The 15,487-nt window shown below is 52.9% G+C and overlaps 1 protein-coding gene across 5 annotated transcripts in view; it reads right to left on the minus strand.

The window, feature by feature from the left end:
• The window catches only part of IL16 (interleukin 16), a 130,009-nt gene that overhangs the window by 102,903 nt on the left and 11,619 nt on the right, over positions 1-15,487 (minus strand). Inside the window, exon 1 of one of the 5 annotated variants that reach the window (XM_051834281.2) lies at positions 11,565-11,696. The exons of 3 other annotated variants lie outside the window; for them this stretch is intronic. The gene's annotated coding sequence lies outside the window, so the exon portion shown is untranslated. Of the gene's footprint in view, positions 1-11,549; positions 11,697-15,487 lie in introns of those variants that run through there. One more of the 5 variants, XM_051834282.2, reaches the window with a different exon arrangement.

The raw sequence follows: 15,487 nt of genomic DNA on the forward strand, positions 1-15,487 counted from the left end.
CGCACCTGGCAACGCAGCAGAAGATGGCCCGAGTGTTTGGGCCCCTGTACCCACGTGGGAGACCTGGATGGAGCTCCAGGCAGCTGGCCTCAGCCTGGCCCAGCCCCGACCATTGCAACTTCTGCAGACTCCATGAACAGACGAAAGATCAATCTATCTCTTCCTCTCTCCCTGTAATCTGTCTTTCAAATAATAAATAAATCTTAAAAAAAAAAGCCAAGTTTCTTTGGATGCATATTGGAAGTTCATGTGCACATGTACAGGGGTTGGCTCAGGAATGGCAAGGTCACCCGCTGGGCATTTTGCAGGGTAAATAACATTTGGGGGCCCCTGGGCCAGGTGTCAGCTGCAGGCTTCACTCAGTGGGGAGTTGCCTGCATCCAGCGTCTGGGGGAGCAGAGGGATCAAATCCCCTGGTGAAAACCGTGCTGATCCCAGCCCACCACAAACCGCCTTCCAGGCTCCTGGGTGCAGCCTGGCCCAACCCCGGCCACTGTGGCCATTTGGGGAGTGAACCAGCAGATGGAAGACCTCTCTCTCTTTCTCTCTCTCTCTCTCTCTCTCTCTCTCTCTCTCTGTTTCTCCTTCTCTCTCTCCACCGTCTTCTCTCCCTCTCTCTCTCTCTCTGTCACTCAGCCTTTCAAATAAATACATCTTTTTTTTTAAAGAGCCTTGCCATCGCAGCAAATGTACAAATGGAAGAGATCAATTGCAAAAGGGCTGCAGAGGGGAAGCCAGAATTGGACTCCTGCAGGAGACAGCATCTTCCCTTCCGGGCCTGGCACAGAGAGACAGAAAGAAGAGAGAGAACTGGAAACACCCTGTGCACCACAGTCACGCGGCTCGGCTTAGCCTGGGCTATGTGCTCAGGACAGCCGGACAGCTGCTGCTCCCTGAAGGAACTCGGGTCTGTGGGCAGAGCCGGAAGCCACACCCCCGCCCCCTGCCCCCCACCCCCACTCCTCCCTTCCAGCTTCCTGAGAGAGGACAGGCCCTGAACTTTGCCCCGGGCAGAGGAGGCACTGCCAGACTCCCACTCTGCTCCTGGTGGCACCTGCCCAGGGGTCTGCTCCTGGGTCCTCCCCGAGGCACCCAGAAGGTTCCCAGCATGGCCAAGCTCAGGGGACTCGCTGCTTCCGCTTCCATGTAGAAAAACCCAAAGGATCTCTCCTACCCAAAGCCAGATAGGATCTGCCCTGTGGCTGTGTCTCCTATAGAACGCTGGGGTGGGAAGGGTCTCCCCATCCCATCATGCTGGAGAGACTGGGAACAGAGGGGAGAGGACTGGCTCAGGGACACTCAGTGGACTGTGATGGCTGCAGGGCTGACAGCTCATAGCCAAAAGGATGGAGTTGAACGGCAAAGCGATAGGGAGTTCCAGACTGTGCTGGGGCGCACAGGAAAACCTCCCCTCCCCTCCCCTCCCTCCCACCCTTCCCCTCCCCTCCCCTCCCTCCTCCTTCCCTTCCTTCTTAATCACTCCCATCCCTCCCTTTTCACTTCCTTCCTCCCTACTACACTAGCTGTGACCGCACACACACACAGACAGGTGCAGCGTGACAAGCGCCCCCTCTCCCTCCCTCCCTCCCTCCACCGCCTTCTCCTGAGTTGCTTCATTTGCACATTTGCAAGCACTTGTTGGGGAGCTCCTGTGGGACAGTCCTTATGGTCAAGGTCAAGGCTGCCCTGCTGGAGGTGTGGTGGCGGCACTTAACTTGCGGGAGGACAGGACGTGGAGAGGAGAAATCGCCAGATGGAGAGAGGGAACAGTGGCTATAACGCATTTCCCATTTCTGCATTCTCCAGCCACGTCCTACAGCAAAGGCAGGTTTTCAAGTGTGGTCACTGCCACCCAGGGGGGGAGCTTTTGTCTCCTGCTGAAGAATGACTCAGTGATAAGAAATGAAGGGAAGAAAGGATGGTCCTTTCTCTCTCTAAAAGAGTCCCTTGGATAGGCGCCCACGGGGACCTGCAGCTGGGACTGTCTCTGTGTCTGTCTCTCCCCACTGGGCTCAGGATGACAAAGACCTGTGGCACAGCGCCCCTGGCCTCGGTGTCCCAGCTGGACACATGAGCAGACTGTGTAGAAGTTTTGTACCTGTGAACCTTCCAAAGGGGAGAGACTGCGTCTCATTCATTTTGTATCCCCAGAGTTTGCAGGGGCTCAGCACAGAGAAGGGGCTTTGCACCTTCGCAGCTTAGATGAATGGCAGGGGGCGAGTCTCTCAGGGCCCCCTCCCACCTGCCGCTGTCCCATTTAGGACCACAGAACAAAGGACCGCAGGGAAACAGGTGACCGCGACCTCACAGCAGAAGACCAGTCAGAGCCACCAGGAGGGATGATCTGGAAGCTGCTCCTTGGAGAAGCCCTCGAGACCTCCAGAGGAGCCCCTCACGCTGGCCACTGGCCTTTAGCACGTGGAACGTGACCCTGACCGTGGTTCTGATCCCTCAATGCCCAGCACGGCGGGGCCATCAGGGTGCCCTTGAAACAAGACCCAGGACCCAGGTCAGTCAGGACTGGCCCCCTCACATGCACGACTTCCAGCTGGTCAAAGAGCCTCCAGCGGGATCAGGATCAAGTCAGCACAGGCGCACGCACACACACGCACACCCGCCCGCCCCGCGCTGTTCTGGAGGACTCGCAATGCTGCAGGGCCCAGCGCAGGCTTCACACAGCCCAGACACCCAGTAACCAGAGAAGTCAAATGCACAAAGCCAGCCCCCGAGATGGCCACACAGCACTGCGTAGACTCAAGAGGAGTACAGACACACGGTTAAGGGCTCCAACTCTGCATGCGACCTTGATCTGTTTGCCAGACCTGCCACTTAGCACCCGTCCAGTCTCAGGTGGAGTGTGTAAAACTTTCTAGGCTTAGTTCATCATCCGTGACACGGACATAACAACCTGAGGACTGACAAAGAGAATTCTGAGCGGGGCTTAGCTTATTGCCTGGCACAGACTAAAATAAGAGTGGGAACAACCTACCTGCACCTCAATGGGAGATTTCATTCAGTAGAACCCAGGACATTTGTACAATGGAATACTATGCAGCCATCAATAAGAATCAGAGGTGTGCATATACTGTTATGATGAGTACACTGAAATAATTTAATTAACAAAAAAATTGCACTTGCAGAAATAAACACTAAACCATGAGTAATTTTGTGGAACAGCAAGGTGCTGGGGGAATGATCCTTACAGCAAGCCCTTTCTGTCAACTGCACAATTTCCTACATTTGTGTACTCTGCACATAATAATTGCAATCAGAAAAAAATAGAGACTTTTGTATTTGGCAAAACAAAATGCAAATATATGGCTAATTTTTATCAACTGGTGTTAAGTTGCTTAGATTCTAGCACATCTGAGATTTCGATTGGGATAGGCTTGGATTGATTGATAGACAAACTTAGGGAGCAAATGTCCCATCCAAATATTTTTATATGTGTTCAGATTTTCCTTTCATGGCTGGCGCCGCAGCTCACTAGGCTAATCCTCCGCCTTGCGGCGCCGGCACACCGGGTTCTAGCCCCGGTCGGGGCGCCGGATTCTGTCCCAGTTGTCCCTCTTCCAGGCCAGCTCTCTGCTGTGGCCAGGGAGTGCAGTGGAGGATGGCCCAAGTGCTTGGGCCCTGCACCCCATGGGAGACCAGGAGAAGCACCTGGCTCCTGGCTTCGGATCAGCGCGGTGCGCCGGCCGCAGTGCGCCGGCCACGGTGGCCATTGGAGGGTGAACCAATGGCAAAGGAAGACCTTTCTCTCTGTCTCTCTCTCACTGTCCACTCTGACTGTCAAAAAAAAAAAAAAAGATTTTCCTTTCAATCAAATACCATATTCTTTTCACATGGGTTCTAAACATCTCTAATTACATCTGTTCCTGAACATTTTTATTTACATCTTGAATTGAATCATTTCCAATCTATATTTTCTACTTGTTTATGATCTGCATATTTTATATTTTCGTGTTCATTCCCTAACTGGCAATATTACAGCCCTCTTACATTCTAGTAACTGTTCCATGGCTACCTGGAGTTTTTAGCCATGGGACGTCTGGATGCCAATAACCTTGCTTCATTTAAAAATATCCATCTCCCTGACTTCATTGTATTCAAGTTTTCCAGAACATTAGTAAGTGCCGAAGGCAGTACAGGGTTTCCGTGTCTCTCTCCGACATTAATGGAAGCTTCTTTAGCATCTTCTGGCAAGTGGGATGTGCACGGCGATGCTGAGACATTCCTTGTTATCACATTAAGGAACTATGGTTTCCTAATTGTGACTTGGAAGCATGTCCATCAAGAATAGGTTGTTGTTTGTTAAGTGTTTTTTTTTTTTAGCTCTTGGGCATGATCATGTATCTTTCCTCTACTGATTTGTCAAACTGAAGAAACACATGAACGGCTTTCTGAAGGCTGAGCCCCCTGCGAGTTGTCATCAAGTCCCCCTCGATCGCAAGGTGCACTCCGGTTAATGATACCTGGGTTCAGTTTGCCAACACGCTGTCTAGGATTCTTGCATCTCTAGTCCCACATAGAAATGATCCATCATCTCCTTCTGGGTTACCTTCATGTAAAAAAAAAAAAAGCCAGCTTGGGCATTTCTTTCTGCTTGGTGAAACAAGCCGCTTAGAATATGACGTTGCTTCAATATGTTCAAGGGCATGGAATTAAAAGATCCGTTTAGGGGCCAGTGCTGTGACATCATAGGCTAAGCCTCAGCTTCTGGCGGCATCCCACATGGACACTGGTTCCAGTCCTGGCTGCTCCACTTCCGATCCAACTCCCTGCTAGGAAAGCAGCAGAAGATGGCCCAAGTCCCTTGGGCCCCTGCACCTGCATGGGAGACCTGGGAGAAGCTCCTGGCTCCTGGCTTTGGATCGGCTCAGCTCCAGCCGTTTTGGCCATTGGGGAGTGAACCAGCGGATGGAAGACCTCTCTCTCTGTCTCTCCCTCTCTCTGTAACTCTACCTCTCAAACAAATAAATAAGAATCTTTTTTTAAAATAAAAGATCAGTATATTTTCATGCAAAAATATTCTGAAATACATGCCTATGAGCAGTCTTTAAAAAGTTCATGAAGAAATGCATGTATTGCAAAGGTGTCACACCTAAGCCAACTGCTCTTTTAATTCCATGTTCTACAAATTCTTGAAATATTCTCGTACATCTCATCCATAAAGACTTGAAAGAATTTTTCTGTAAGATCTGGCATCACTTCTAGGTAGTTCTTTGAAAAAAAAAAAAAAAGCTTTCCCACTGTTTCCTTTGTTATTGTTCTCTTCATTTAAAATAATAATAATAATGGGACCATCTTTTTATTTTTATTTTTATTTTTTTTTTGACAGGCAGAGTGGACAGTGAGAGAGAGAGAGACAGAGAGAAAGGTCTTCCTTTTCCATTGATTCACCCCACAATGGCCGCTGCGGCCGGCACACCGTGTTGATCCAAAGCCAGGAGCCAGATGCGTCCTCCTGGTCTCCCATGCAGGGCCCAATCACTCGGACCATCCTCCACTGCACTCCCTGGCCACAGCAGAGAGCTGGCCTGGAAGAGGGGCAACCGGGACAGAATCCGGCGCCCCGACCGGGACTAGAACTTGGTGTGCCGGCGCCGCAAGGCAGAGGATTAGCCTAGTGAGCCATGGCGCCGGCCTTCCTGCATATTTTCTTTAGATTGGTTTTGTTCCTTTTCTCCTGCCTTCCAACATTCAGAATCTACTTCCCTCAAGCGCAGTCTTTCCATTTTAGAAACGACAGTACACCAGGTATCAGTTGCGTGTTCTGATTTTAGAACCCAAGCACCCCTGGGCTCCAATCTTTATGGCGCCTGACCTTGCAAATCTCTCAACCCTTTTTGTGACTCAGTTTTGCCCTCTGTATAATGGGTATGATTCTAGCAGCCACCTCACAGCAATCTTGCGATCAGCAGTTGAGGTCGGGAATGTCAATCTCTTAGCACAATGCATTGGAAGGCACCATCGTCACCATTGTCATCACCGCTGTCACTGTGGTTCAAAGTCTCCTCTAACTACCCCTGTGGTCACAGCCCCTGAATCCTGAAGGATGATGTCCTAACTGCTGTTATTTTAGTAACGGTCTGTATTGGCAGCTCTGACTCCAGTTGAAGCTGCGTTATTTAGGACACTGCCGGGGCCGTCGTTCATTTCATTTGGTTGTGTTTCCAGGATTGCAAGGCTTGTTGCCTTTGCAACTTTTTATTAGAAAATTCCAGTTTAATTGCATTGTGGCCACAGGATGTGTCGTGGACAATTTTTATTTGCTGGAATCTGTTGAGGTTTACTTTGCACGCCAGTGTAAGATGGGCCTGGGTATTTTAAGGGCTCTGTGTGTGTTTGAAAAGGGCGACTATGAGAGAATAGTTTGCTGCTTTAAATGTGTGTATATTCCAACGTGCTATCACACACATAGGTAAACACACATGCAACTTTGTAAGGCACAAAAATTAAAAACCTCAAACTCTTTATGTACATTTTAGCTCTTCTGAAGCATAGCTGTCTATATTGAAATCTGACACCACACAGTTGCGGAAATCCCAAACCATTCTTGTTTTATGTATTTCAATACACTTACTGGGTGCCTAAAGTCTTCTGGGTTTTATATCCTCGTTGTATTTTCTTCCTAGCATTTTGTAAGCAGTACCTTCGCGGTCTACTTAATTGTTATTTTGTCTTGCAAAATTCACTGTGACCAGTTGTTCCTGGAATCTGTGTTTGTCATCGCTTTGTTTTTCACTTTGTGTGATTTCGTTTTCAGCACGTGTCTGGGGGCGCGGTGGGATAGAACTGGATTGGGAGGGTTTATTTCTTCAAGGGTTCTGTGTCTCCCCATCTTACAAGTCTTCTTTTGAGTGTGGGACCTTAGTGCACATTTCGTGGACGTGTCTTCCTTCTCACGTGTTGCCTTTTGCTTCCTCCAACTCTTCCCATGGCTCACAGCGTCCCCCACTCAGTTACAAAGGAATGAGGGCAGCGGAAGAGAACTCGGGCTCCCGCTGACCTGGTGGAAGGCGCCTCCCTCGGATGGCAGGGAGAAGACGGGAGACTTTTCCAGCCTAAAACGTTCTCCTTCCACACCTCCATCACTCCAAACGCTACCAGCATCCCACGGGACTGCTTCCGAAACGTTCCAACTCCGCGCTGACAGTGAGAATTCGTTTCTCGGGCCACATAAACCCACACGGAATGTACACGCATATGAATGTTCACAGGCAAACGTGTGTGTGTTTCAAGCTCTTTGGCACCAAATTAAACTTCCCTTTTAATTCCATTTTCCACAAACATTTTACAGTACCCTTGTATAAAAATATTTATACAATATATAAAATATTTGCTACATGAAGGGAAGTATACATTATATCTACATTATGCTATAATAAAATATATATTTAGAAACATAAATATATATAATTATAACCAAAATCCCATGAAACAATACCCTTACTATGGTATAATAAAAATATGGGGAAAAGTAACACATGGTTTTTCTAAAAATCCCATGCATTTTGCCGTACCCTGTTCTGCTTTTATTTTAAAAATGCTGGTCTTGACCTACTACATCGGCTGGCAGCCCACTGGGGGCATGTTGGAAAACTGCAGTTTGAACGATTCCCCTGACTTCTGGCAGGAATCTCATCAGATATTTGCCTCGATTCCTCACCTAGTTCCCTTGCTCAGAGCCGCTGAAGCTCATCGGTGTCCCTGGTTTTTTTCTTGGGGGCGGGCATGGGCCCTGGAAGCCGCGAGAATCCTGCACCTGCAGAGACTGAGTGCAGGGCTCGGCCGCTCCAGCTTCCCCCTGCCAGCCAGAGTCGCCGAGCGCCGCCAGTCCAGGGGAGGCTGAAGAGCACGCGGGTAGCGGCCACTCTGTCCCAGCTGCTGTCGCTGCCCCTCACCATAGGGACATTTCTGGCCCAACAACGCATGCCAGGGCTAAGCCAGAGACGAGACCTATGCCATCTCTGCTCTGCGGGTTCCCTGGCCTCCGAGGGACCACACGGAGGTACGCCCAGCCCTAGGAGCTGCTCTGCTCGCAGCCCACGCAAACCTCTCAACCCCGCCTCTCGGAGCGAGGCGAGCAGCGAGGCTCCCGCGGGCCCTGCCCCCCGCCCAGGCGGCGGGCTGGTCCGCAAGCTGTGCTCGGCTCCTCCATCTGCTCCGTGCTCTTTCATGCAGAGAGCGCTGTGCGGTTCTGGCACGCGCTGGGCAGCCTGGCCTGGCTTACAAGGTTGACACGAAATTGCCCTGGGTTCAGGAGGAAGACCGTGTCTGGATTCTAGCTGTTTTCCTCACTCTAACCCCCAGCCCCTGAACTACGTACTTATTGCACATCCGTAGATGATTTCTTCCCAGGTAGAGGAGTGTGTGGCTAGTCACAGCAAATTGGGTTGCAATCAAAAAATACCTGAAGACTTAACACATTCTACACAGAGTGGGAACAGCACGCAACAATGTAGCATACAGAAGTACTGGAGAAAGTTCATGGAAAAAGTTCATGGAACAAAAAGGCAGGTTTATTTTGATGCCAAGGTTTTCTTGAGATCCACAAGTAGGTTTTCTAATGCGCATTTCCCATGAACTTTTTGAAGATCTCGTTTATATCTAATAAAGAGCTGGAAACAGGTGTTCGAATCTTCCCAACACACACAAATAGACAGTTAAGGAGACGGACATGCTTATACCCTCATTCAATCATTAAACCTCATATGCAGGTATCAAATTATCACACAGTACCCCATAAATCTGCACAGTTGTGCTATGTCGATGGAAAATCTTAAATGTAACTAAATATGTCTTACATGTAAAAGCGTACTGCCAGCCCAGACAATGCAGACACAGGAGTTACTGTTATCCTTAGAACTCTTGCTGCCATCACTCCCTTCTGCAGTGGACATTTCTTGAGATTCATTGTGGGGGTGGGGCACTGCGGTGTCAGGGATGCAGACGTGGTCCCCTGTATCTACTGGAGAAGACGATGTGTGAAGGGAACCATCCCTAGTGTGGCATGGTCCACGATAAAGGTCTGAGGGGTGGGTGTTTCCTCCAGTGAGTGAGACACCGACAGCCGGCTTCAGGGAGCCGCGGTTGAATGCCTGGCTCCAGCCCCTGACGCCAGCTTCCTGCCCCTGCAGACCCTGGGAGGCAGCGGTGATGGCTCACGTCCTAGGGTCCCTGCCACCCCCATGTGGGACACCCGGACTGAGTTCCTGGGCTCTCAGCTTCAACCTGGCCCAGCCCCAGCCACTGGAGAGAAAATCTGGGGAGTAAACCAGCAGTTAGGAACAACCTCCCTCTCTCTTCTCTCTCTCTCTCTCTCTCTCTCTCTCTGCTCTCTCTCACTCTCCTCTCTCTTCTCAAATAAATGTATTTTAAAGTTTTTAATAAATAAAAGTTTGAAAGGCCAGCATTATGCTACAGCAGGTTAAGCCCACTGCCGGTGGCACTGCTATCCCATATAAGCACCTGTTCGAGTCCCGGCTGCTCCACTTTCCATCCAGCTCTCTGCTGTGGCCTGGGAAGGCAGCAGAAGATGGCCCAAGTGCTTGGGCCCCTGCACCCAAGTGGGAGACCCAGATGGAGTTCCAGGCACCTGGCTTTAGCCTGGCCCAGTCCTAGCCACTGTGGGCATTTGGAAGATGGAAGGTCTCTCTCTCTCCTCTCTCTGCCTGTCAAATAAATAAAACAAATGCTTAAAACAAATAAATCAATAGAAGACTGAGTCAAGTGCCACAGACTGAAGTGACTTTGTGGATGGCCTTACCCAGGAACCAAACCATGAGCTGAGGCCCAAAGGATGCGTGAGGGGCTTGGGGGGGGGGGGGGGCAGGGAGACCTTCAGTCTCAGGTCAGAGCAGACCTGTTGGGGCAGCGGAGAGGGAGGGAGCAGCGAGTCTGGCTGATGAGCAGTCACGGAGGACCCTCGGGGCCCCTAGGGAATGAGCACCCTCTCCAGCTCCAGGTGCATCTCCCTGCTGCTCACCCATGGGCCGTGCCGAGACCCCAGAAGGCGGGGAAGGCTTACCCTCCTGGCTGCCTTCTGCTGGAACAATTCTGCCCTAACACCTTCTATGTGGGTTTTCATGAAAGATTAACAATTTGTTTTATTTGAAAGACAAAGAGAGACAGACAGACAGAGATCTATCCCCTACTCCCCAAATGCCCCCAGCAGCTGGGGCTGGGCCAGGCTGAAGCTGGAAGCTCCATCCGGGTCTCCCACACGAGTGGCAGGGACCCAAGTCCTTGAGCCACCACCTGCTGCCTCCCAGGGTGCGCATTAGCAGGAGGCTGGAGCTGGAAGCAGAGGAGCAAGAGTCATCTTAACTCCCCTATATGAAGATTGGAATCCAGCATGGTTTCCATGGATAAAAAGAATTAGAACAGAGGGCTGACAGGTCACTGCAACCCAACAGGGATTCCTCCGCAGCCCTGTGGATGCGTGGCCATCGTTGTATCCAGGAAACAAATGGCTGCTGGGCACGGAGTTAGGCGTCAGACAGGCTGGAGTTTATGCTCCTGCTGGCTGGGTGATCTGGGCAGGTCTTGTCACTCGGGCTTTGGGGGGAGGCTCCACCGAAATCAGGGCTCTCACAGGGCTTCACTGGGGTGGTGCCTGTCAGGGTTCCGCAGGTGCCTGGGACACGGCGGGGCTCAGGAAGCAGCGGGGCTCCAAGTGTCATTCCTAAGCCTCACTGGGGGTTGAACAGACCAGAGGCCAACCACCGACCCACGCGGAGAGCCTCCTGCCCCTCTCCTGTCCCTGTGGCCAGCTGTGCTCAGAAATGTGGATGCCCCTTAACTGCAGGACAGAGAGGAAGGGGCAAAGGGGACAAAGCCCTGCACTAGGGAGCTTGGAGCAGGAGGAAGGGGAGCCCCAGAGACAGCAGCTTGCACAGCTGCTTAGGGAAGTCCCATGGGAGTTTGAACTGGGGGGCCCTGGGGATGGATCAGCAGGAAACGGAAAGATTCCGCCTGACAGAGGAGCAGGTGCTTCTCTGTGTCCCCAGGGAACACATCTGGGCTTTCAGCTCGGTGATCTTGTCCTCCAAGAGCAGGAAGCCAACAGACTTCGGGACCAAACCCTCACCCACCCCAGGCCTGACGCAGCGCAGCAATCAGGGAGGGTACCGACTGCCAAGTGACTGACAGGCAGGGAGGACACCGCGGGCAGAGGCATCGGGGCTGCTCCCCACAGTGCTCGCTGCCCTGGGCCTCCCTCTGCCCGCCTCTCTTCCACCTCCTTCCACATGCCCAGGGCCAGGGAGGAAAGCAGGCTGCAAAGTCAAAATCCTGGGGTCGCACCCTCCAGCGCTACAGGTGCAGGGCAGATGGCACCTCTCTGCCCGCCCCCACCTCCAGATGGGGCTTTCTTCTGCACCTCGGGGTCACACGCGGTGGCACAGCAATCCGTGCCCTAGCGCCCCTGGCATCTGCTCCTGCCCCTATCCAGTATAGCTCCCAAATACGAAAGCAAGTCCTAGCAACCAAGACCCTCCTCATTCACCTCGGAGAGGCCAGCCACCCCGGGGACATCCACTCACCTGCTGCCCACCTACCTCCCCACGCACAGCCCCCCGGGACTGCCTCCTCCCTCGCTTCTCCCGCCAGTGGCCCAGCAGGGACCGCAGCACCATCGATCCTGCCGCTGGAGGCCCAAGAATGAGAAATGCCAGCTCGGCTCTCAAAGGCAAGCCTCGGAGTCAGACCCAGCTCTCACGGCGGCAACTCTGCGCTCCTCTCTGCCCTCCCCACCTGCTCTGCACCGGTGACTCGGAGCAAACGTGTCCAAGCTGGCATGGACTTGCTCGGAGACTCCCCACCGGAGCCATCTGACTCCTCCACGTGAGAAGGATCCGTCCAAACGGGGGCTGCCGGCGCTGGCAAGGTCGGCCTCGGAACACAGCCACCATCTGCCGCACCGCAGAGTACCCCGGGGAGCCAGCCCCAGCCCGGAGCCGCGGAGCCACACTGAAGCGCTGGGCCAGCTCCAAGCCGCTTGGCCTTCCGTGGGCAACATGGAAGCCACTGGAAAGGCAACAAGGGAACAAGCACTGCTCTCAGGGTTGCAGTGTGCCCAGCTATTTCATAACCGTCACCCCCAACACCACCACCATCGGTGCAGCCGGAGCTGCCATGTCCATTTTACAGTCAAAGATATTGCTGCACCAAATTTCGCTGAGCGCCTGCTTACCACGCACCGTGATGGGTGACCTTGGTCGTGGCCAGTCACTGGCTCAGCAAAGTCAGGCAACTTTCTTAAGGCCACACAGCCAGCAACGGCCCTCTGGCTCCACAGCCCTGGTCTCTCGGTCTCACAACACCAGAGCGGCTCTCGAGAGTGTGTGGAACCCAGCAGTCCTCAAGGCTGCGCATCAAGCCAGCATTTGCTGAAAATGCAGATTCTCGGGCCCCGCGCTGTCTTCACAGGCCCTCCCGGTGCCCCTGGTGCGTGCTCAAGACCTAACTCGTTCCAAATGTGTTGAGAACAGCAGTGCCCAGAGAGGACACACTTGGGTACGTCCCCTTGGGATCGTGGGTCCCACTGGAATTGCTGTCCTGGCCTCAGAGTGCCTTTCCCCCACCCACGGGCCCCTGAGAGGGCCGTATGTCAGGGTGACATCTAACCCAGCTGCCCCCAGAGAGCCTCCCACATGTCTCTCCTGAGCACAGCCTCTAGGACTCTCTCTTTACGGGGGCTGTGTTTCCTGGCATTCGGCGCTACCTGGCAGGGGAGGGGATGCATAATGAGGGTGTAGGTGCAGCCCGTAGGAAGCCCTGAAATGCCGCTGAGGCTGGGAGAACCAACCTCTGTAGGACCCCAGGCCGAGGTCACAAGCGAGGCCTGGGGGCGAGGAAGGAGGATAAAGCCACCTTTGTCCGCAGGTCTGGAAGGACAGTGCCCCATAACAGGGCGGAATCGGGACTGTGGGCCAGGAATTTCTCAAGTGCAGAGCACGGGATGGCAGTGTCGGCCCACACCCCCCGCCTCTCTCGCCATCCCTACGGCTGTCTTGGGCTGGTAGAGGGGTGATGGGGTGCCCCAGGCCTGGGGAGGCCAGCCCCAACCTTCCTGAATCATGAGGTCTAGGCAGGTCCCACAGCCCCCCACCTCGTGTCACTTGTACCTGAATCCAGCGCCTGCCTCTCCTCTCCCTCCACTGGCGCGCAACGCCTGTGTCCTTTCTTACTCTCCGAAGATGACTTTGTTCCAAAGTGTGGCTGAGCCCCTGCCCCAACCTCTCCCTCCGAGAACCAGGCTGATGTGCAGCTGGAGGTGGAATTCTGTCGCACCTGTGCCTTCCAGGACCTCCTGCAGGAAAGGAAGGGAGTCTCCCCCATGCCCAGCACCCCGAGGCCAGCTGGCTGCTGGCCCGAAGAAAGGGGGGGAAGACACAGCCAGGAGCACCCCTCCTCAGTTAGAGCTGGGCATCCCAGTGCCACTAGGGGTACAGTCAAGTGTCTTCTGCACCAGCTTATCACACTGCAGCTTTAGCTTGTGCACCTGCCAGACTACACCAGAAATCTCCTCCCGCAGTGTCCTTGATAGACAGACTAGAGGAGGAAGTCCCCACCCCCAATTGTTAGAAACAACTGCGTGGGGGCCGGTGCCGTGGCATAGCAGGTAAAGCCACTGCTTGAGACACCAGCATCCCCACATAGGTGCCGGTTCAAGTCCCGGCTGCTCCACTTCCGATCCAGCTCCCTGCTAATGTGCCTGGGGAAGCAGTGGAAGATGACCCAAATGCTTGGGCCCCTGCACCCACATGGGAGACCTAGAAGAAGCTCCTGGCTTTGGAATGGCATAGATCTGGCTGTTGTGGTTATTTGGGGAGTAAATCAGCAAATGGAAGATCTCTCTCTCTCTCTCTCTCTCTCTCTCTCTAATTCTGCTTTTCAAATAAATAAATCTTTTATTAAAAAACATAACCGGCCGGCGCCACAGCTCAGTAGGCTAATCCTCCACCTTGTGGCGCCGGCACTCCAGGTTCTAGTCCCGGTTGGGGCGCCGGATTCTGTCCCGGTTGCCCCTCTTCCAGGCCAGCTCTCTGCTGTGGCCAGGGAGTGCAGTGGAGGATGGCCCAAGTGCTTGGGCCCTGCACCCCATGGGAGACCAGGAGAAGCACCTGGCTCCTGCCATCGGATCAGCGCGGTGCACTGGCTGCAGCGCGCCTATCACGGCGGCCATTGGAGGGTGAACCAACGGCAAAAGGAAGACCTTTCTCTCTGTCTCTCTCTCTCACTGTCCACTCTGCCTGTCTATATATATATATATATATATATATATATATATATATATCCAAGCATTCCATTCACGATTGCAATTTTTCCTCACTGTGAAAATCAATCAAAATTTGCCTCCACGTGGCCATCCCTAATGGTACTCGTGCCGGGACACAGCTCAGCTTCCAATCCCGGAAGGATGGTGACCACTGGCAGATGGGGAGCACTTCCTCTCCTCTTAACCTCTCAGCAACACCATGAGCCAGGCAGGTTCTGAGTTGACACCCATTTCACAGGTGGAAAGAGCAAGGCCCAGAGAACAAGCAGCTTACCTCTCTGGGGCACATGGCTGCTGAGAGGCAGAGCAGCAAGTGAAACCCGTCTGTGTGCCTGCATCAGAGCTGAGTGCTGACTTTGTCTCGGGCAATGCTGCCCGGGAGGCCTGGGAAGAGGGGACATCCCAGGGAAGGCGGCTCCCTGTTGGCCGCTCTAGCCCATGGAGCTTTGGAAATCTCTTCGGCGGTGACTCTGATGCTTGATGAAGCTTTATAACCATCACACGACAGCAGGGGACTTCAGAAATTGGTGGGGAAAGAGAATTGAAACATAAGCTTCTTTTGGTGCCAAAATTTTTTAAATGCGTGCCTAAGTTTTTCTTAATATATACTTTCCACGGGCTTTTGAAACACCCTTGCGGTTTTTAAATGATACCCTCCCCTTATTTTATTCTTTTTTAATTAATTATGTAATTGAGAGGCAGAGAGACAGAGAAAGTTCCCATTTGCTGGTTGGACTTCCCAAATGCTCTCAACAGCCCAGCCAAAGCCAGGAGCCAGCAACCCAATCCAGGTCTCCAGGAGATCCAGGTACTGAGTCATCGGCCCCGCCTCCCCCGGCCAGCATTAGCAGGAAGCTAGAGTTGGGAACAGGTGAGCCAACTCGGGATTTGGGTTTTTAGATGGCAGCTATACCAGTGTCTCAACTCCTAGGCCAACACCTCTCCTCCCCTCCCCTTTCTAATTATAGAAGCAATACACACTTGTAGCCAGTGACAGTTCTCAGACAGCAATGGGAAAAGTGTGTCCTTTTTTAAGACAACACAGTGGGGTCCTGGCCCATTTTGATCAAGCAGGAGCCACGAGGGAGCCTGCGCTCACAGCAGCGTCGAGTGTCCACTCCTGCCACCGTCTCTGTGCGCTTCAGCAGGCCCTGTTAGCTTTCGGAGCCTCAGTCTCCAGGTCCACACAATGGACAATCC

Source organism: Oryctolagus cuniculus, chromosome 12 (genome assembly GCF_964237555.1).
Source record: "Oryctolagus cuniculus chromosome 12, mOryCun1.1, whole genome shotgun sequence".
Classification (NCBI taxonomy): domain Eukaryota; kingdom Metazoa; phylum Chordata; class Mammalia; order Lagomorpha; family Leporidae; genus Oryctolagus; species Oryctolagus cuniculus.